Consider the following 23,170-nt stretch of genomic DNA (forward strand, 5'->3'; position numbering starts at 1 on the left):
CAGGTTATGGGCTCAACCTGTAATGCATTTTTAAGGCTGTGCCTTTGTTTTTCAAGTAGTCAGTCAAAATTGTAAGGCATTTTCTGTTCACTGAATGCTTTTCTTTTTCTCTTCTCTGCTCAGGGCAATTCCTCTTCAGTGTACTTATTTTCTATATTTACTTGAAAGGACTACATGCATTCTTATGTTTTTCCTACATTTACTTGAAAAGAGAATTTAACATGATTGTTCTCTTTGGCAGTGGGCCTATTAGAAATGATACCTTTCGGAGTTCTCAGTCCTTCCCCCAGAGACACTTGTCTTCTGTGACCTGGACTACATGCGTGTTGCCTGTGCTTCTGCAGAGTGCTCGCTCAGCTTGCCACCCACTCCTGCTTCTTTCCTTGGACCTGCTCCACCCCACAGTGCAACAGATGAAGTGTGGAACTGGTGTGTTTGTAGATTTGGTGGAGTGTACATTTTCATCTTCTACTTCTTCTCTTTTTCTGAAATACTGATGCTTTCATAGTTCCCTTCCTGTTTCCTACAGAATTACTAGAAGCTGCTCTTTTCAGGGTTCACATTTTTTTTTTTTTATAAACAGCCTTTAGGTCATATTTCAGAAATTTATCATGAGTACTTTAAGGACAAATCAAGCAGATTCTCAGTAGCTTCTCTTAGGCAAAAATTGACTTCATGATGTTCAGTAAATCACTGTGTTTAAGGGCTCCAAACGTATCACAATGGCCTTGGACTCCAGTTGCATATTGAGTGATAAGGAAAGGACATATATTTTTCCCAGCCTACTCTCTACTATATTATTAGTGTTGAAACTATAGAAAGGACCATTAAGTCTAAGGTTACCTTAAAGGGAGGTTATCTCTGCCGTTAAACTGACAGCACCTCTGATGTACTCAACAGGATGGCAAGGACCTTTCCCCCGTCCCTCAAGTCAGCTGTTGTTATTTACTGATGCAACTGCATAACTCCAGAAGAAAGGAGCCATAGAAAAAACATTTTAACATGTTGCAGAGATGAACAAGGACTTTGGAACAACCTCCCAAGAGAAGGGAGTCATGATTATTTTAACAAAGTGCCACCTTCTCTCCAATTTGAGAGGTTGCTTTCCACTAGCTAAATCCTCCTAATAATGCCCACATCTGTTATTGTTCTGACCGAAAGAATTGTAAGTGTGTAGAATTACTTTATATAAAGAGATCCTTACTCTAGAGAATTTCTGTACTGCATAATCTGCAGCCTTCTCAGCACAAATAAAAAGTGGAAATTAAAATCCTCTTGCTTTAAAGTAGACATCATAATGCTGCTGAAACTACAGGGGTCAGAAATTATAAGCAGCTCAGGATCTTCATAGAGTAATGTACCAAGGACAAAGTTCAGGTCAGAAACCAGGGAAAGGATTAAAAGAGGACAGTGGTCCTGTTAGCAGAGGCCTGTGTCTTTGGCAGTGGTTGGAAATTGTGTCTGTGTTGTGCCTTTGGCTTAATTGTGAAGTGTTGAATGCTTCCTGCAGTGTCACCCCTGCAAGGAGAATTTGCAGAGAAAATTCACATTTGCATTGCTTCCCTGTTTTAAGAAGCAGCTGCGACATGATTTAATTGAGCAGGGAAATATTGTTTAGCTACATTTTGGAGGTTGTTTGTTTGTCTTTTTTTCTGTAGATACACATTTAATTGCTCCTGTTACCGTGGCTTATATTATTTATTTTCAATTAAGAAATTAGGAATCATCAGCCTTCAGATTAGACTTGCCTCTATTAGTTATTGGTGAGTGGTTTTTGCTATCAATCACTAATAAATAGAACTCAGATTAATTAATTTCCATTTGTTCAGCAAACATTTTGTTTTAGCACTTAACCACATGTCAAACACTGTGCCAGACGTATAAAAAGTAAATAAAACAAGTTAAATGGTACAGGACAACACACTGGTTTCTGAGTAAAAGGTGGGCTTCAAACAGTATTTTGTATTGGCAGTCAAAAGTCTGTTAGTTGAAGACTGAATGTAGGGGAATCAGACAGTGGAGACATAAAGGTCAAAGAAGTAATAGTTCCTAACCATTGGGGATGATTATGAACTTAAAAAAAAATCAGATTAAAGCTGTAGCTTGCCTTCTCCCTGCCCAAGTGCGTATTTAACATTTACACAGCATTTTGCAGAAACCAGTATCTACAGACCCCACAGAGCTCCTAAATTAGGATGGGAGCCAGATTTAAGATCCTTGAAACCTCTTGTTAACTATTGTTTTCCAGGAATGCCCAGACACCTTCATAACCCCTGCCTTTGAAATTGCTAACCTGTCTTGAAATAAGAACTGTATCATAACACTTACCTGTTTGTTAATAACATACAAAATGAAGAGTGTTTTCTCCTTTGAGTGTAGGTTGTATGCGCAGATGATTTTTAAAGGGATAAGTCTTCCACACAAATGGATAGGTAATCCCACTGGCCAAGGAGAAGAATAGAAATCGCCATAAATTCACAGAAAATAGTTTTTGCATATGATCACTTTATAGTATTCATTTTTGCTTAACACTCATTGAAATAATGAGATATTTGTGGGAAATGAAGCGAAAGAGTAGGTAAACACAGATTCTAGTCAGGAGACATGAAGGGAAAAAAATAAAATCCAAAATTTATTTGAGCATAGAATCCCCACAAACTTGGGTCAGCACTCTCTATCGTAGGCTGGTGCCCAGGACCTACCCCACTGGCTTTTCACTTCCTGTTTGCTTCCCCATCTCTGATTTCCAGAGCCCTAGGTCATATCCCTATTTCTTTTTTTTTTTCACTTGTTTCTTTTTTCTTTTTATTTCTTTTTATTTTTTTTATTGGTTGTTCAAAAGATTACAAAGCTCTTGACATATCATATTTCACACATTAGATTCAAGTGGGTTACGAACTCCCATTTTTACCCCAAATACAGATTGCAGAATCACATCGGTTACACATCCACATTTTTACATAATACCATAATAGTAACTGTTGTATTCTGCTACCTTTCCTATCCTCTACTATCCCCGTCCCCTCCCCTCCCATCTTCTCTCTCTACCCCATCTACTGTAATTCATTTCTCTCCTTGTTTATTTTCCCATTCCCCTCACAACCTCTTATATGTAACTTTGTATAACAATGAGGGTCTCCTTCCATTTCCATGGAATTTCCCTTGTCTCTCCCTTTCCCTCCCACCTCATGTCTCTGTTTAATGTTAATCTTTACCTCCTGCTCTTCCTCCCTGCTCTGTTCTTAGTTGCTCTCATTATGTCAAAGAAGACATTTGGCATTTGTTTTTTAGGGGTTGGCTAGCTTCACTTAGCATAATCTGCTCTAGTGCCATCCATTTCCCTGCAAATTCCATGATTTTGTCATTTTTTAGTGCTGTGTAATACTCCATGGTGTATAAATGCCACATTTTTTTTTTTATCCATTCATCTATTGAAGGGCATCTGGGTTGGTTCCACAGTCTAGCTATTGTGAATTGTGCTGCTATGAACATCGATATGGCAGTATCCCTGTAGTACGCTCTTTTAAGGTCTTCAGGGAATAGTCTGAGAAGGGCAATAGCTGGGTCAAATGGTGGTTCCATTCCCAGCTTTCCCAGGAATCTCCATATGGCTTTCCAAATTGGCCGCACCAATTTGCAGTCCCACCAGCAATGTACAAGAGTACCCTTTTCCCCACATCCTCGCCAGCACTTGTTGTTGTTTGACTTCAGAATGGCTGCCAATCTTACTGGAGTGAGATGGTATCTTAGGGTGGTTTTGATTTGCATTTCTCTGACTGCTAGAGATGGTGAGCATTTTTTCATGTACTTGTTGATTGATTGTATGTCCTCCTCTGAGAAGTGTCTGTTCAGGTCCTTGGCCCATTTGTTGATTAGGTTATTTGTTTTCTTATTGTTTAATTTTTTGAGTTCTTTGTATACTCTGGATATTAGGGCTCTATCTGAAGTGTTGAGGAGAAAAAATTTGTTCCCATGATGTAGGCTCCCTATTTACCTCTCTTATTGTTTCTCTTGCTGAGAAAAAACTTTTTAGTTTGAGTAAGTCCCATTTGTTGATTCTTGTTATTAACTCTTGTGCTATGGGTGTCCTATTAAGGAATTTGGAGCCCGACCCCACAATATGTAGATCGTAGCCAACTTTTTCTTCTATCAGACGCAGAGTCTCTGATTTGATATCAAGCTCTTTGATCCATTTTGAGTTAACTTTTGTGCATGGCAAAAGGAGGGGATTCAGTTTCATTTTGTTGCATATGGATTTCCAGTTTTCCCAGCACCATTTGTTGAAGATGCTATCCTTCCTCCATTGCATGCTTTTAGCCCCTTTATCAAATATAAGATAGTTGTAACTTTGTGGATTAGTCTCTGTGTCCTCTATTCTGTACCATTGGTCCACCCGCCTGTTTTGGTACCAGTACCATGCTGTTTTTGTTATTATTGCTCTGTAATATAGTTTGAAATCTCGTATCGCTATACCGCCTGATTCACACTTCCTGCTTAGAATTGTGTTTGCTATTCTGGGTCTTTTATTTTTCCATATGAATTTCATGATTGCTTTATCTATTTCTACAAGAAATGCCGTTGGGATTTTGATTGGCATTACATTAAACCTATAGAGAACTTTTGGTAATATCGCCATTTTGATGATGTTAGTTCTGCCTATCCATGAACAGGGTATATTTTTCCATCTTCTAAGATCTTCATCTACTTCTCTCTTTAGGGTTCTGTAGTTTTCATTGTATAAATCTTTCACCTCTTTTGTTAGGTTGATTCCCAAGTATTTTTTTTTTTTTGAGGATATTGTGAATGGAGTGTTTTTCCTTATTTCCGTTTCAGAAGTTTTGTCGCTGATATACAGAAATGCCTTTGATTTATGCGTGTTGATTTTATATCCTGCCACTTTGCTGAATTTATTTATTAGTTCTAGTAGTTTTTTTGTAGACCCTTTTGGGTCTTCTAGGTATAGAATCATGTCGTCCGCAAATAGTGATAATTTAATTTCTTCTTTTCCTATTTTTATGCTTTTAATTTCTTTCATCTGTCTAATTGCTCTGGCCAATGTTTCGAGAACTATATTGAATAGAAGTGGTGATAGAGGGCATCCCTGTCTTGTTCCAGATTTTAGAGGGATTTCTGTACCTGTTTTGGGGGATCTGGCTTGGGGACTCCTTGGATTTCCTTCCTGAGGTTCTTTTGGTTCGTGTACAGCTCTCAGCTCTGCCTTCTCCTCTGCTTTTGGATTTTTATCCTCCTTTGTCAGAGGCCAGAAGCATCCCCAGGCTCACTCTGAAGGAATGCTGGTAACTTAGATATTCAATTAGTGTAAACTATGGTGATGCCCTTACACTCACTCCATGCTTTATATGTTTTGAGAATATTCCACTTATTGGAAATGGAAGGAGTAAGCATTGTGAAGGGAAAAAAAAAGTGTTTTTAAATTGTGTTGTTTTTAACTAAGCAAGAATTATTTAACCAGAGGAGTTTCGCAATACTTATGGAAAATAGCATGTTGAATAATGACTTGGGATAAGGGCACTGATATGTGGTACCATGAAAACATTGGAGGAACCCAAAGTTCAGTAAAAATCAATGTAAACACATGATGTAAATGAATAATCTGTTTTTACTACCTTTTTCCTGGGAAGATTTGAGGCAACTTACAATATGAAAACATTACATAGTTATACACATGAAAGTAGAATGAAGTTTGAAGCCATCTTGAGAGGGGAAAGAGGATTGATCTGGGAACCCAGAGTGATAGACCATTGAAAAGGAAATTTGGTTTATAGCTGTTAGCAACCAGGAAATTAGAGAGCAGTCTACATAATTCTCCTTTCCTGATCCAAGTAAACCTATAAGATGAGAAGATTATATAGAGGCAAGCTTTTGGTCGAAACTAAACTCAAGAGGATTTTATCTCATAGCTATTTCTATAAAGAATCTTGGATGACACAGCATAGAACTTGGCCCTATAGTATTTTTGCCAAAAGTTCATAAATGTTCTTAAGTATTTTTTTTCTTAGATTGACCTTCCTTAAAAGTTCAAGGGCTTGTCTTCATTGAATTACAGCATAAATTTATTTCTTCAGGGACTAAACCAGTGGATCTATTTTCTTTCTACTGATCAATTCTGAGTGAAGACCTTGAGTTTATAGTTAAGGAAATGCTTTTAGCAGGGACGAAATGTTTAGCAGTAGTCCAAGTGAAGAGCATGGAAACCACCCACATGCTTGTTTGCTGAGTGCTAATAGAGGAGAGTTCTCACGTTCAGATATAACATGAGCAACTAGAATGTCACCATTTTCTTAGGAAATTCAGAGGATTGGATTTTTATGTCACCCAGACAAAAGGGTACCCCACTTTCAACATGCTGCAAAGAAGGATGTGGGGATAGATCATGATTTTTTTTTTTAAAGACCCTGAAATATTTTTCAGTGAACAAAGCACTTCTAAAAGCATATATTGTAGGAGAAGTGATTTTAGCCTGGGCATATAATTTTGCAAATAGGTATGAATAATTGGCTTTCTCTTCTATAACCCATATATATGCTTTGGAACTTTTATTATTTTAAATGCTGCATTCTAAATACATTTCCTGTAATTTGGCTTTAAAGGTTAGAAGGATCACATGCTTTTGTTTTAATTTTAGCAAGTGTTTATCACAGACCGCAATATTGGTTTTAGTGTGTTGATGTTAAAAACAAACTCTAAAGGAACAGCTGCCCCTGGACATACCTAGGGAGATCAGATCCTGTGATCTTTCCACTAGATCAGGAATTACATATGGCTGAGGACCAGGTCTACTGTTTTCACCCTGTATCTTCAGGTGCCTAGCATCGTTCCTGGCACCGAGGAGCTTATTAGACTTTTGCTGGAAAAATAAATGCATTAGGTTCTTATCTATGTGCTATGTGAAATGGGCATAACACCAGGTAATTTAAAAATCAAGGCATTATTTAGATGCAATCAATGAAAGGGAAATGGGAAACAGTCCTTTTGAAAGCAGAATTTGATGGGAAGCTATATTAGGAGATGTGTTATGCCCTTGATTTCAATTATGCATAAAATCTAAGGGAACATGAGCATGGGGCCTGGGCAACTTTGTGGGTTAACTGTTCCACATGTTAAGAAAGAGCTTCCATCACTTTATTCAACGAAGTGAGTATTTTTTAAAGTTCTTACTCAGTGGCAAAGTAGTGCTGTATTAAGTAACAATAGAAAATAACCCTTGGTTTTGAAGAAAAGATAGACATGTACAGAAATAGTTTCCATGTGACAGGTTAAGTCTTTGATAATCCTAAGTTTTAAAAATCATAAACATTTGCTCAATTAAAGGTCAGAAGATGCTTTTATTTTTTAAGCTTTAGCTCAATTCTCAGCCTTTAAGTCTTTATTACTCAAATGATGAGTCATTGTCACACAGCTTAGCTTTCAAATCTTAGTGGCTCTTTTTAAAGAAACTTTAAAAGCTAATAGGGAACTTTTCCTCCCTTATTATAAAAGTAATACATGTTCATTAGAGGAAATTTGAAAATACAGAAAGTTATAAAGAAGAAAATGATTACCCTGTAGACCATCATTCAGGAGGAAGGACAATTAACACTTGGGTATATTTCCTTCTATTCCTTTTACTCTACATGTGCTTTTTATTGTTCCAATTATAGTACATAGGCAGTTTGGTATTCTGCTTTTTACACTTAGGATTACATTGTAACCATTTTCTCATGTCATTAAAAATCCCTTCTATAAACAAAAATTTAATAGCTGCATAATATTGCATCTTGTGGTTATTTCACTGCAATTTATTTCGTTATCTTCTCATCATTGGAGATTTAATTTGGTTCCAGATTTTTGCTACCATAAACAATGCTCTAAAAACTGGCTTTATTTGGAAAACTGTCAAATTTCTAATTTATTTCCTATGGTAGATACATAGATGTAGAATCAGTAAGTCAAGGGGTATATCCTTTGAGAAAATTTGGACACAGACTGACAAGCAAGCCTCTCAAAAGATGGTATCAGAATCTACCCCTAAGAGCAGTGAAGGAAAGTTTAATGGGCTATATCCTGGCCAGCTTATTGTGTTTCCTATGATCATTTTGTAATCTTTGCTAATTTAATTTGTTAGATTAGAAAGGGGTGATTAAAGTTTATAGTTTGTATTTCTGCTGAGCCTAATCTTGAAATACCCAGGTAGAAAAAGTGGGGGAGGGCACAGAAAGATCAGATACAGGGTTTCCAACCCAGGAAAATAACTCTTATGTTAAAAAAAAAAAAGATTTTTTTTTTTAAAAATTAAACTTATTTTTTAAATGATGCATAAAATTGTACATACTTATGAGGAAATTCATATCTCTACTATTACTCTAGAAGAATTTATGCCATGTCCCAAAATGTGCCTTAATCTAAACAAAGCAAGCCTAAGGCTTTCCCTTGAAATGAAAATGCTTATTATAATAGCAAAGAAAGAAATTGGGTTATTCTGAACTTATTTGTTTAGTGATTAGCCACTAACGTCCAGTGGTCATTATTTCCTTGTTAGAATCTCTCCGGTTATCCCTTTAGTAATGAGCTGCTGCGGGGCAGTCTCTTCTTAGCATTTAGTCTTGTCTTCTCTCCCAGCCTCTCCCTGAAAAGATGGGAGCATGATCCTTCCCTCACCTCTTACAACAGGTACTGCTCTGCTGCAGCTCAGCCAGCAAAGAGATACCAGGTGAGTCTGGAGAGAAATGCCATTTCTCCCTTTAAAATCTCTGCTCCTGAACCTGGTGTCTATTTAGATGAGCAAACTTTCTTGCTCCTACCCAAGAACAACACTAAGCCATTTCTAGAGAGAGCCTAGAAGAGCTGTTGGATCACTACCATGTTCTCACCTTTAGGGCCAAAATAAAGATACATCAGGAAAATCAGGCTTGTTTGATGCCAGAAAGTAATCAGTATGATGGCACTTGTTTTCTGCCAAAGATACAAGGTTGAATGTTTCTGTCTCTGATGGAGTCCTGTAGATTAACCTTCCAGTGATTAAAATTTATAAGAATGAATAAGGGTGGGGCGCCACTCCATGAGCCTTCTTCCAATGCCCAAATATCTTAGGACCAAGGCAGCAAGAACTTTTCCTGGATGGCCTCACAGTATTGCAGTGTTGGTACTAGAAAAGTGATGGTTTGAATTTGGGTTAGTCCTACAGAAGAATATTTTGAGTTGGGCATTGCTCTTGGCCAGCCCATCTTTGTCTGTCTCTATATAGGAAGTCTATAAAGTAACATGGGAATTCTCCAGTTGTTTTCCCCACAATTTAACAGCTTGAGGGACTTGACTTCTCTCCATGCTAACCATCTATTTGCCAGTTAATGTGAAGGAAATGTGAAGGCTGGGGATGACTCTGGTTCTGTGAGTGCTTGCTTCACAGTAGAAACATTTCTCTCATTCTGTAAATGTGTGTTTGAGAAAATAACAGAGATAGGAGTGGCAGCAAAGTGAGCAAAGTGACATGGTAGCACTTTGCTTGCTACCATGGTAGAAATTTTTCAGGAAAAGAAAGAGGCATTCATGGTCTATCTGGGATGGGAGCTCTTTTAAGGAAAGCTTGTCAAACACCTTTGATGAACCTTTCTTTCCGGCTCTAAATTCTATGATGAGTCATTAGCTTATCAAGCACAGTGTGTACATTACTTCATTTCTACATGTCCTCTTTTCCAAGTCTAGAACATTGCCATGTGCCAAGTATGTGTTCTATACACATCTGAGATGAATGAGTGATTTTTCTTCCACTTAATTCTTTCTTAGCTCACTTGTCTATATAACATCTGTGTTGCTTCCTTAATTTTTTGATCATATCTACTTAATTAAATGGTCTGTTATACAAAATTTTGATGTTTAAAGAATTATATTTGGTACATATTTTTTTGAAAAGGGCAGGGAAAAACAAGAACGGGCCTCACTCTCCTCTTTAACTTACTTTCAAGAACTGGTTATTTTAGAATTGGAATACCAGTACTATTTTTATGTTAATAATTATTCTAACTTTGAAAGAAGCTTGTCAGGAAGGAAGTATGTTGGTGATCATATGTCAGATACTGAAGTGAAATAAATTGCCTTTTGTGTCCCAAGCAAAGTAAGACCACCATCACAAGCATTTGTATTTCCATTTTCTGAGACTCCTCAAGAGCAGAAATATTTTTTCATTTGTAACCAGTAAAAAAGCATGGACAGCCTTTCTGGACACAGGAGGTTCCCAGGCCAAACTTTGAGTCATCAACAGCCAACTGTGATACCAGCTCCAAGTCTCTCAAATATACAGCTATATGGCAGTCAAATCCATGCTCTAGTTCATCAAAAGCCTTTTCAGGTCATTTTAAAATGTTTTATTAATGGCCACATCAACAGGATAAAGGAGGTCAGTATGCTGAGGCGCAGATAAAAATGAGAATGGTATTTTTTCCCTCCCAGTTGGCTCAGTAGGAGATCCTATTAGTGCTCTAAAAAGTTATATAATTAGCATGGCACCCGCTGCTCATTTGGTAAGCCAAACTGATTTCTAATGTTCAGAATACAAAACATGGAAATGTCATCTTCATACGCTCTCTCTCCGTGCTGTCACTGATAGCCGAGAGCGATTCTGAATGACAGAGCTGTAATAACAGTGATGATGAGAGTCACAATTAAATAGCAGCCGGAGTTTGGAGCAATGTTCCTGCAGGTGTTTCCATGTCCAGGGAGGCCCTGGATGGTGGCAAGCATACGATGTCAATGGCCCTTTCCATGCAGACGCAGAAAGTGGCCAGATGTGTTGGCTAAAACCAGCAAAATGGGTCCTTTTCTAGTGGCTCCTTTCTCAGGGAATTTTCCAGTTTGACAGACAGGAGTCTGTGCTGTAGGCGGGTTTCGTTCTTCTGTTCTACCTTTCTTAAGGTGATCTCCCACATGGATTTGACTGAACAAAACCAAATATATAAGTTATTTATAAGAGAAAGTGGGGCAGGTCATCAGGAGTGTCCTCTAATTCTCATGGGTTTATTGAACTTTCTGGCAGTTTTTAAGATTTCCAAATCAGACCTCGTGGCCAGTCTCTTTGTTTCTTTTCAACTTTCAGCAAGAGCATTTCATTTCTACCTCCAAATGACCAGGTCCTGTTTATTCAAGCAAAATTGGGATTCTTGAGAAAATAAAGAGGCCTGTACCTCTCTGAAATTTTGTATTATATATGTAGGGTTTTATGGTTAAAATATGTGGGACTTAGAGGAGGTCTGACAACTTCAATTGTGCTTATGTTAGGGAATAAGGAAGAGATAAGGAGGAAAAGATCTTGGGAACTAAGATCTAACATGAAGAACTCAATAGCTAAATTTGGTGTTTATTTTTATTGACGTTATTTAAAAAATACTGACTGAATGCTTGTCTTTGCCAAATATTATTATCCATGCCTTCTCTCATCTGATCCTTTTTTTTTTTTTCTCCTGGTATTAGGGATTGAACCCAGGGATACTCTCCCATTAAGCTATAGAGCTATATCCTCAGCCCTTTTTAAATTTTGAGACAGGGTGTCACTAAGTGCTTAGCCAATGGCCTTGAATTCACAATCTTCCTGCCTCAGCCTCCTGAGTAGCTGGGATTACAGATGTGCACCACTGCTCCTGACTGATCTTCTCAATTATGCTATGAGGTCATTTCTGTGATTACCTTATTTCATATGCAAAGATACTAAGACTTGGAAAGTTAAACCGGTTGCCCTCAGATCTTATGGCTAGTCAGTGGGACAGTCCCGGTTTAAACTAGAGAATACTATCTTTAGAAACCAAGCTCTGCCAGGCTGAGTAGACCTTGTGACAAATGTTTTTTTGCTTTCCTTTGACTTACCTTAGAACCAACTCAGAGATCTTGACAGGGAAGGAGGCGGGAGGGAGGCTGTGGCAAGGAGCTGTGTTCCCTTTCCTTGTGTCCACGTGACACAAGCCTATTGTACATGTGGGACTTGCCCGCAGCTCAGCACCCCTGGCTCAGCAGCAGCGTCCTAGAACCATAAATGTACCTTTTTTTTTAGCCACCCAGACCCCTGGTCCATATTCCAAGGCCAAAGCACTCACAGCTGGCATGCCTGTGATCCTGCTGAGGTTGAACCCATCATTTTCTGTTGGCTCGCTGCTCCTGTCTCTTCACAGTACAGTCCCCATTCACCTCTCCTAGACCCATGCCTAGTATGATGTCCGCTCCTCTGATTGTAGCTCTGACCTGTGTATCAACTGAAGTGCTCTCATTCCAAAAGCCTTCTGTTGTTATTTCAGTAGTCATTTTGGGTTGGTCACCTCCATACCTAGCGATTTTGTCAAGTGTGCTTCCAATCCACAAAATGTCATTTAGGCAGGTGGGGAGGAGTGAGATGCCCCTGAGTTCATTCGATTTCTTGAGTATTTGCTGAGAACTTGCCCAGCTATTGAACCCTGCTGTGTGAGGCACCTTGGAGGAGACATTGCCTGACTTTGTAGCTCCTTTGATCCACCTTTTTTTAGGTCCTGTGTATTTGTTTAAAAGGCTTATAACTAACTGGTCACTGACTGATTTACTATACCTTTATCTTTCTATAAAGATTGACATTCAGCAGTTTGCCCTTTTTTATCAAACAATTCTCTTATATTAAAGTTGACAATGAATCAGTGATTATTCAGTTTGCCTCAAACTGGTGGGGAGGGAGCTCTCCTGTTTGTTCACCCCTTGAGAAGGGTCCTCATGGCCTACACAGTCCTCCTCAGTCCCAGGGGCCCTGTTTTATTTTATCATTTTTTTTGATACCCACTTTCTAAAAAGCACAGCTTGAATTTATCGTAAAGAAGCAAATGGCAGGTTGTTTGCAGGATGTATGTATGTTTCTGTAGATGAAGAACTCTTCTTTATCCCATCTGACCTCCTTTATTGTCTTATTTACTTAAGACAAGAGGTGTTGGGAAGTGAAATTGATCAAATTATGTTTTTGTGTGTATATGAATATGCCATACTGAAACCCATCATTCCGTATAAATAATACACACCAATAAAAGCAATCAAATAAGCACTAAAAGTTATAGATACAAAGGTATTCCATCTTAACTTTATAAAAACAAATAAAATGCACTTAAGAAAAAGAGTGTGTGTTTAAGAAAGCTAAGGTAGCCTTAAAAACGTGTCAGTGATCAACAGCCTGGGCATAAAGATTAGTCACTGAAAAACATCCTGAAGGAAATTATTGGGTGTGTCTTTTTTTATTAATAGTTAGATAAGAAAAGTGCCTTTTCCCACCATCTTGTTGAGTCCTTCGCTTTGTGGTGCAGTTGCACACATGGGAGTTGCTTATTAAACATTCTTAAACACGTTTTTCAAAATCATCCAAATGGGAGTTATGATTCTGAAGCCTGGGTCTCGAGGCCCCTCCATGACCACCAGCTCCTCATCTGTCACACAGCACATGTTGAAATACAGGCCAACAGTTGTTTTGAGCCTCTGGAATGAGACTATGTGTTCCCAGCATCTGCCCTAGGGTCCTGTTCTCAGGTGTGCCTTCCAAGGAAAGGATAACACTGTGCCACTCAGATGGGCTTCCTGAATAAGCCAAGGGTTTTTCCATTTGGGGCAAACTTCAGGTACTTGAAATTTTCCAATCAGAATGACTTGATTGCTATGCCAAATGACTGGTGTTGTTTTCTTTACTTGGGACTGTTGAAAGAATGGTTTCTTCCCAAACCATTGTGATAATGAATGTCAAAAATTAGCATTTCAGAGGCTGAGAACCAATTTAATTTTTAATAGAGGTTTAAATGTTGACTTTTAAAAACTTGTCAGAATCAGACGGTGTATCAGTTTGCTAGGGCTGCCTTAACAAAGCACCAAGGAACACCAAGCAACAGGAATTTGTTTTCCCATTCTCTGGAACCTAGAGGTCCAAAATCAAGGTATCTGCAAGTTTGGTTTCTCTTTAGGTCTCTCTGCATGGCTTGTAAAAAGCCACCTTCTTACTGTGTCCTCACAGGATCTTTTCTTCTGCAGGTACATATCTGTGTCCTTAATGTTCTCTTCCATAAGGAAGATGTTGTATTGGATTAGGGTTTATCCTAGTGACCTCATTTAATCTTAATTACATCTTTAAAGGCTCTGTTACTAGCACAGGCATGTTCTGAAGTACTGGAGGTAAGACTCCAACTTATGACTTTGGCAGGGGACCCATTTTGAATTTGTTTGTTTGTTTGTTTTTTTGCAGTACTGAGCATTGAACGAGAGAGCCTTGGGTATGGAAGGCAAGTAGTCTATCTATGAGCCATACCCTCTGCTCCCCACTCATTTTATTTTATTTTGAGACATGGTCTCACTATGTTTCTGAGACTGGCCTCGAACTTGCAATACTCCTACCTCAGCCTCCTGGGTATCTCTTACAGAGGGGTCCACATTTCAACCCATAACAGAGAAAAAGGGAAAAGGCGATCACAGGGTGACCACATCTTCAGGGTCACTTTGTAGTAACAGGAAGAGTTATGTTGTTAGATCCTCAGTGGTACTTGCAAAAGTGTATCTATGGGAAACAGACAAACCCGAGCTTCAGGTTTCTCTTTTCTCACTAATGGAATCTTCAGATTTAAAAAAAAAAAAAAAAAAAAAAAAAAAAGAGAGAGAGAGAGAGAGAGAGAGAGAGAACATATTTCCAAAAATCTTACCAGAGAGTGTATGGCATTTATTCTCACTTTAAATCCTCTCATACAAATCATGCTCACCCTTGCAGGATGCGTTAAGTACAAGAAGCTTCCCAGGTTCCTTTGGATGGGTTCACCCTGCTCTTCTCCCAGCAGGCTGGAGGAGTTGTGCCTTTTCAATTTTTGAGTATTAGCCTTTAGAGAATCATATAACCTCAAGTCTCAAAAGGAAGCAGATGCCTCTTCCTTTGAGAAGATTTTTCGATTTCTTTTTTTTGTTTGTTTGTTTTGACATTATTTTGAATCAAAGTCCTATCCTAATCCAGCCTTCTGACTGATGTGACCTGATGTGCTGTCACACACCTGATGTGTTTCCTTCTATTGTATATCTGCACCCTATCACATGACCAATGTGATAGCAATGTTTTTTTTTTCTTTGCAACTCTACAGACAGATAATCATTTGTTGAAGTAATATCAGAAAGTTCAACCTGAGGATTTATGATAGCTTTGAGGACCACCAATACTGGGCTTAGATGCATTTGCTTATAGGCCACTTCTCTAAATGGATCAAAAGAGAAAATATATGCTCACTTTCATATTATTTAACTTAATTGTTTTATGATACCACCTGTAGGACAGAGATGATTCTTTTTAATGTTCTAACCTACAAGATACTGGTATTAATAATACCTCTTAAAATTAGCCCTTCAAGATTTTCTTCTTTGTTGAGCAGACATTTTAAACCTCATTGAAAATGATCATTTTCCTTTTAATTTGCTAATTTTTGTGTAGTTTTCCCTGGATTTATTCATGTAAATTAGTAATAAAATTATAGGAATAGTTTCTTGCTACCTCTGTGATTGCCTGGCTAAAATTTAAAAGGTTTGTTGTTGTTTAAAACTTTTAAGCAAAAAAAAAAAAAAAAAAAAAAAAATCTCTTTATTCTAAAGCAACAAAGTTTGGGGATTCAGCTGAGCATGTGTCCAAGTTGTAGACCAGCCACAAGGCTTCCACTAGAAGTTCAGATATTCTGCAACCGCCTCCTGCAGGTGTCAGTCAGCCCGCTCTCGAGGGGAGGATGTCAGCCCCCCACATGTTCATGGCAGAACGTTACCTCTGCTTCCCACTGCTTCCCACCGAGGTTTCAGCCAAAGTGAAAGATCTGTGTTCAGTCAACACATAGACTATCAGACCCTTCAAATGCAGAGAATACAGTCCTGAAATACCCCCTGCAGCATTGACAAAGACAGTTGTGGGGCCCCAGGAAGGAGTCTGTATAGACCATCCATTTCTCTATGAGCTCCTACTGTTGAAGTAAATCACCAGGAAACAATGTACTTTGGCTGTATTATTTCAGCTTCCAGAAGAAATGCCATTGCTCAGGTCAGATATGATATAGTGCCTTCAGTACCTGGGAGACAGGATTAATTTCTGTCTTTTACCCCAGATAGTTGGAGACATTGGTATGAAAAAAAAAATTACTTTTCTCTCTTTTACAACACAGAATTGAAAAGATTGCTCAGTCTCTCTTATAAAGGGGGTTCCAGCTAAAGGAGGGGGGGAAAGGAGGGGAGGATCAGATATCACAAAGACATAGGAAAGATCAGTAGAAAAGGAGGTGGCAAGAAGGGGAGGAAGGGCGGGAAAGGAGAAGGAATGTGGAATGAATATGTAAATATACTCAGGGAATTTTACCTTTATGTGTAAGTAGAATAATCAAAAATAAACAGATGAGTAAAAGGAGGCTCAGTAAAACAGAAGAAGGAGAATGGGGAAAGGGAGGAGGGAAAAGGGGAAGAATGTGAACTGAAGTCGAATTTCATGCAAAAATGAATTTGTTGGAATGGACCCAACTCCTATGTTTAACTTTAATGCTCCAATTAAAAAATTAAAATTACCACAAAAAAGGAGCTTGCACAAAGAATTTGTCCTTGAAATTAATGCCAAGCAAAACAATTGCTTTTCATGTTTCTTGTTTTGAAAAGTAAGAATTGTACTATGCAGTAGTTTCTGTTCTCTTTCTTAGCTGCAAGCAAAGTTAACTCCAGTGCTCAGCTGGAGTAATTGTATCTCAAGTATGGGGTAATATCTCTGTATGTTCTTTAACTAATTTGTTATTTTTTATTTTAATTTATTTTTGTGGTGCTGGGGATCAAACTCAGGGATTTGCAAATGCTAGGCAGTCACTCAATCACTGAGCTACCCCCACCCCAGTCCCTGTGATTTTTAATAACTAAATGTTTAGTTATATATCTAGTTAAATTTTGAAATGATTTTAACAGCCGTTTTGCAAGAATTAAGTAAACTAAATAAATAATACACAAAGAATATCATAGTTGTCTATAGTACTTAGAGTTTGTGATGGTTTGTTCCTTGAAGGAAACTTCTTTTGTCTTAAAAGAAGTTTTAGAATGCTGCAAATATATGGAGCTCTTCTGCCCACCTCCCTGTATACTGTATCAGACTTTGTACCTATACCTTGCTGGCATGATCTCTAGATCCCAAACGGATATTTACTAAATCCATGTCTTGCCTTTATCTTTCTATTATAAGAATGTTGGTTTGAGAGCCCAGTGCATTGAACAAAGGTAGACATCATGGACACATTGATAAGTCTATGATTTCTCTATAGTAAAAACTAACACACCTTAAACTTCCATGAAATAATATTAATAAAGGCTGGTTTTTTAAAAAGAGGCATATCCAAAGATCCTTACCTAATAAGCATGCTAAATATTTTTTTCTGCTACAAAAAAAGTATGCTGTTTGACCAAACTATTATGTTGCTTGTCCTCTCAGCTGTACACATGAGTCTAGTTTTTATGTGGTTCCTCCTTTTCCCTATTTCCTGGTAAGTAAAAAAATAAAAAATAAAAAACTTCAGCAAATATATTCACTAGACATTCTAAATGCTGAAAAAGACTACTTGTGACACATGAAAATATAGTTCCATATTCTTGATAGGAAACAGAGCCTTTATACTATAATCTGTCCACTTGTGATTCATCATGGCTGAGACATAACACAATTGATTTTGTGCTGCATAGGTGGAATATTAAATTTTTAGGTATTCAGCTCTGAAGTAAATAGGACAGAATGTAACCATTTCAAAAAATTCTGAATGGTAGGTACATGTGTATTCATTCTGTTAGTCTTGGCACTTTCCTCTGTATTGAAATATCTGTTTTCTTTTTAAAAAAAAAATAATCCTAGAAAGCATTAGTAGATAGTGAATAAAGAGTCACACCTGTTCATTGAGGTTAGAGGATGGGTAAGGCAGTACAGAGGAAATGGCTATGCCCTCTGCCATTTGGGCACAGAGATCCTCCAGAGGTTTCTGCTAAAGAAAAACACCTTAATTTAATGTATTACTTTCAGATGAAAATGACTTTTTGTGGATAGAAAAGCCAGTTACTTGTGAGAATTTTTTTTTTTTTTTGTAGGAGATTTATTCGTAGGTGTCAGCACTGTACTGCACATCTGAAGTTTCTGTATGCAGGGCTCTGCCTGTGCACCTCTCATGTAGGTAGCCGCCATGTGAAATCACAGGCAACCAGACTATTTGCTCCCTACAGTCTGAAAATATAAAATAGTCCTTCAGGCTGTGTTAAAATACAAAGTATCAGAGGCCCAAGCCTGAGGTTCTAGTTGCAGAAAACCCTGCAGACAATTAGCACATGAGGCAAAATCCTTTAAGATGTGTAAAGATACTGTACTTGAAGAAAATATTTATGTGTGTGTGTGTGTGTGTGTGTGTGTTAGTCACTGCTCATTTTTGTTTGGTTGTCAAAGGGACCCATGTGACTTTCTGACCCATTTGACATTGATCTTGGGCTTGATGGAGACTGGAATCCTGGATGCTACCAACTTATATTTTCTAGGACAAGGGCATATTGGGGGTTTGTTGAAGTATAACAATAAAGGTATTTTTGCTCTTTAGAAGACTCATTGATAAAAGACTTTTGAGGCATATTAAATACAAGGGCAGGAGTTGGAGATGAAGGATGAGGTATGTGATTCATGATCATGTTCCTGGTGCACATGGTGCCTAATGCTTGGAGATACATACTGGAGAGGAGAACCCTGGTTTCAGGCAGAACTCTGGAGCACAATGCTGATGGGTACAATTGTGGCTCTCAAGCTCAAAATCTGCCACATCATTCATCTGAAGCACATTTCCACCTATAACATCGCTCATTGCCTGGAATAGTTCTTAACTTAGTGTAGGGGTATTGTGGGGTGGGGGGTACTTGTCAGAGTTTGCACCTCTGATCACCCCACCTGCAGTTTGAAAACCACTAACCTAGTTTAAAGAGCAGTGGTCTAGCCAGGTGCGGTGGCACATGCCTGCAATCCCAGCAACTCAGGAGGCTGAGTCAGGAGGATCGTGATTTCAAAGTCAGCCCCAGTAAAAGTGAGGCACTAAGCAACTCAGTGAGACCCTGTCTCTAAATAAAATACAAAATAGGGATGGGGATGTGGCTCTGAGGTCGAGTGTCCCTGAGTTCAATCCCTTGTACCCCGCCCCCCCCCCCAAAAAAAAAGTGGTCTACACGTTTCAGTCCCAGGTGCATTATTGCATTAATGGCTCCTACTATAGGCCTGACACCTAGTAGGTGATCAATAAGGATTTATGGAGCATTGAGTGAGTTAACCAGCTGTGTAATCTTAGGCAAAACAGTTAAATCTCTTTAGCTTCAACTTCCTCACCTGAGGAAGGAGAGGAATGGATTAGTTGACCTCCAGGGCCCCTTTCAGTTGTAAAATTATATGATTCTGTGATTGGACCTTTGCCTCAGAGGAAGATTAATTTGACAAGAGTGTGAAGGATGGGTGAGAGTGAGCACTAAGAGAGGGGAAACATCCCTTTTTCTGAGTTAATCTCCTGTTTCCTTCTCTACTGCTGTTTTTAAGCTCTTATTTACATTGGGTTGCCCCTCTAGTTACAGGATCAGCTGCATTTCTCCAGGAAGATTGCAAGCTCTGCAAGGACTTGCTTTTTCCCTGCTTCTGTGTGCCTCAAAATACAAGGCATGATAATGCCTGCAGCCATGCCGGGGAGTTTGCACCATTTTCATAGGGCTCATTTAATCTGCAAGGGATGCATTACTTCTGCTGCTCACCACAGAGGAAACTGAAAGTTAGGTGAAGCGGACTACTGAAGGTCTTGTTATTAAGTGGGTGACCTGCAAATTGAGCTCCAATAACCAGTTGATGGGTGTGAGTCTCAGTTCCTAAGGCTTCCTAGTAAATTGACCTAAAGACTGGGCTGGCACTTCTTCACACTGCTGCTAATGCCTCCTGGGTCTCTTATTTCTGGTTTGTGTTGTTGCAGGTTCCTTCAGCTTATTCTGACATTGGCGTTGTTTTGATGTCTCACTAAGTAGCAGAACCTTTTGCTGGGCTACACATTTTTCTACCAGGCGTTACACCTGGAAAATGGCTCCCTGGGCCTTCAGTGGCCCTTTTGCCTTTTTCTGAGCACCTTCGTTTTCACAGTAGCAGTCTCTATGTGTATATGTTGTGGGAGAGTGTGTCTAAAGTATTCTTTGTCCACTGAATCATTTAGTCTTAGTTGTGATCAATGGTGGTGATTTGGCCTTCACTTTGTGGTGAAGTTGTAGAGAAATGGATGATTTGAGAATTCTTAAGGAACTAGAACTCTCCTTAGTTGTTGGCTTTCACTGCCATTTACTCCCTAGGAACTGAGGAATATAAGGGCATTTAACAGAAGTGATGCATTCCCTTTGAATATGTTGAGTTGGGTTTTTGTTGTTGTTTTGGTTGGGGGGACATCTGTTTGGATTTTGTGGAACGATACCATATAGGCATTGCATAATGGATTTATAGCTCTGAGGAAGTACCTGGGATTGAGTTATTGATTTGGAACTTATCATCCAGGGAGGGATTAAGAAGACAGAGGGTAGACCATAATCATTGCAAACAGGCAGACAGAGATAGAAGAGTAGTGGGGGCAGATACAATGGGCAGCTAGAGAACTGGGAACACTAGAAGGTTGTACCTCAAAATCAAGGGAGGGGCACTTTACAAAAGACAGATTCATAAACTGCATTCATTCATTTGCTCGTTCTTCAGCACATAGCATCTGGGTGCCCCAGGCACTGAGGGGAAAGACAATGAACACAGAAAGATGAGGCTGGGATTTGGAACTTCTTGTCTAGTGGGGCGCCAGATATTGAAGTAATAACCACATGACTACTTTATGCAAAAGGTGCTCTGCAAAAACTGGGGGCTAGGAAAGCAAGTAGGAAAGGGGCTTACTCTCCTCTGGCTGCTCTCATTTCCTTTCCTGGCCTCCTATGGAAGTCCTGGGGCTACAGCCCAGGAATCAGGAGAAGGAAGGAGATATAGGTGGACCTGGCAACACCCAAGCAGGGGAAGAGTGGGAGAGAGGAAGTGGGGAGACAGGCAACAGTCAGGTCTGGGAGGGACCTGCTAAAGATTTTAAATTTTGTTAATAACAAGAAGAAAATGCATCAAGGTGGCATGATTAAGTCGAATTCTCTTTGCAATAACTGGCTCTGGAAGACTCCGAGGGAGAAGGTTGGTGCATGCACAGACACATGTTTGGGAAGCTGGGAGTGCCTTGGTAAGGGCTGTGCACCTGAGCAGATGGCAGGTGGCATGAGTGAGTGCTGGATAAGTGATTTTGGTGATATCCTACACTTCTTCTAAATCTCATTTCTCTCATTTTCAAAATAATAGGGGATGATGATAATAGTGCTTACTTCAAGGGTGGTTTTGAGCATGGAAGGAGGTAACACATGTAAAACACCTTGCATCCCAGCAGATGGTAAGTGGTGTTGTCGGAGGGCATTTAGTGCTGTTAATAACAAAACACCAGAGGCTGTCCATTTATAATGGACAGATATTTACTGGCTTACAGTTCTGGGGCTTGGGAAGTCCAAGATCAAGGGGCTGCATATGATGAGGGCCTTCTTACTGTGTAGCATCCCATAGTGGAAATGCAAATACAGACAGGAAAACGAGATCAAGCTGGCAACCTCAAGCCCCTTTATAGTCAGTGTTATTTCCTTCACGTGGATGGATTTCACCTGACCTAAACACTTCTTATCAGGACCCACCTGCCAACACTGCTACACTAGTGAGTGAGTTCCCAACACAGGCTTTTTGGTGGTCACATTCAAACCGTAGCATTATTACTTCCCTGTCACAGCTGAGGAAACAGATTACAGATGACCAAACAGGTAGTTTGTGGCTTTGAACAGAGACCTCTGTCTCTACAGTTCTCATTATCTCTTCACCCTGTACTGGCTGCCTCCTGGGGTGGAGGAGAAACATCTGGCCAGCTTCGCAGAGCTGAAGTCCGTGTCTCCTCTTTAACCTGTGGAGATGAACTTCAGCTCAGTGTGCAGAGTAGAACAAGAAGCAGGCTGAATGAAAATGACACCCTAATGAAGCTCCAGCCCAGCCTGTTGGAAAGGTTTTCATCCTGCCCCTGACCTAGAGAGAGACATTCCAAGAGCTGGTAATGTGGGCGTCCCTTGGGGATTCCCTGGACACCAAGAACCTTACTCTGACCTGGAATTTCAAGTAAAACTAAGGGAGAAGAAGGCTGTTTTGTAAGACATTTTTGGCTGCTTAGAAGAAGGGGCCATTTCTGGGTTCCTGGGAAATATGACCCCTTTCTCCCTCACAAAGCTTTAGAACATCAGAGCTTGGGAAACAGTGGGCTCTCATCCTCTCTCTCAAGCATCCTGTGCAGATGACAGGGACTCTTTCTGATACTCTCAACAGCATGTGGGCTTTGCACTTCTATACCTTTTAGTCACATCTGGTACTTAGGGTGTGTGTGCCCCATACCTCTGTTGGCAAGGGATAGGAGATGTTGACGTGAAGCTGGAGAATGCAAAGTCCTGAGCTGGCATTTTGGCTTTTGAGCCTTCTGAAGCAATGACTCTGTCTGATGGTCCTACATTAAGAGGCACAGAGGAGTGCTGCATCCTGTGAAATCTGTACTTCAGCAGCACCAGCCTTCTCATCTTCTCATCGGCTACCACCAGGAAGAGCTACGCCCACTCAGGTGATCCCCGTCACCACCCTTTTAGCCAGCTGCCCATGTGAGTGTTCACTGTGTCACTTGAAGATGAATTGAAAGAACAAGAAAAATTTTCCATGTGCAAAACTTATTTTGAATGCACATAGCAAAAAACCAAAAGAATTTTGTCAGTACTGAACAGCAGTCGCTAAAAACTTTAAAAAAAATCAGTTCCAAGCCAGGCACAACGACATGTGCCTGTACTCCCAGCGATAATGGGAGGCTGAGGCAGGAGAATGGCAAGTTTGAGGCCAGCCTCAGAATCTTAGTGAGACCCTGTCTTAAAATAAAAAAGGACTGGGATATGGCTGAGTGATAAAGTGCCTCTGAGTTCAATACCCAGTACCAAAAAGAATAAAAATTAAATCAGTTTCAAGCTTCTTAGTTTATAGGTTATATCTTCTATCTAATTCCTATGACCTTATTTTTCTTTCCTATGA

The 23,170-nt window shown here is 39.4% G+C and overlaps 1 protein-coding gene across 1 annotated transcript in view; it reads left to right on the top strand.

The window, feature by feature from the left end:
* Nucleotides 1-23,170, top strand: part of Stk39 (serine/threonine kinase 39) — a 272,264-nt gene that overhangs the window by 189,121 nt on the left and 59,973 nt on the right. The window lies entirely within an intron of this gene.

This window comes from Callospermophilus lateralis, chromosome 9 (genome assembly GCF_048772815.1).
Source record: "Callospermophilus lateralis isolate mCalLat2 chromosome 9, mCalLat2.hap1, whole genome shotgun sequence".
NCBI classification, from domain to species: Eukaryota; Metazoa; Chordata; class Mammalia; order Rodentia; family Sciuridae; genus Callospermophilus; species Callospermophilus lateralis.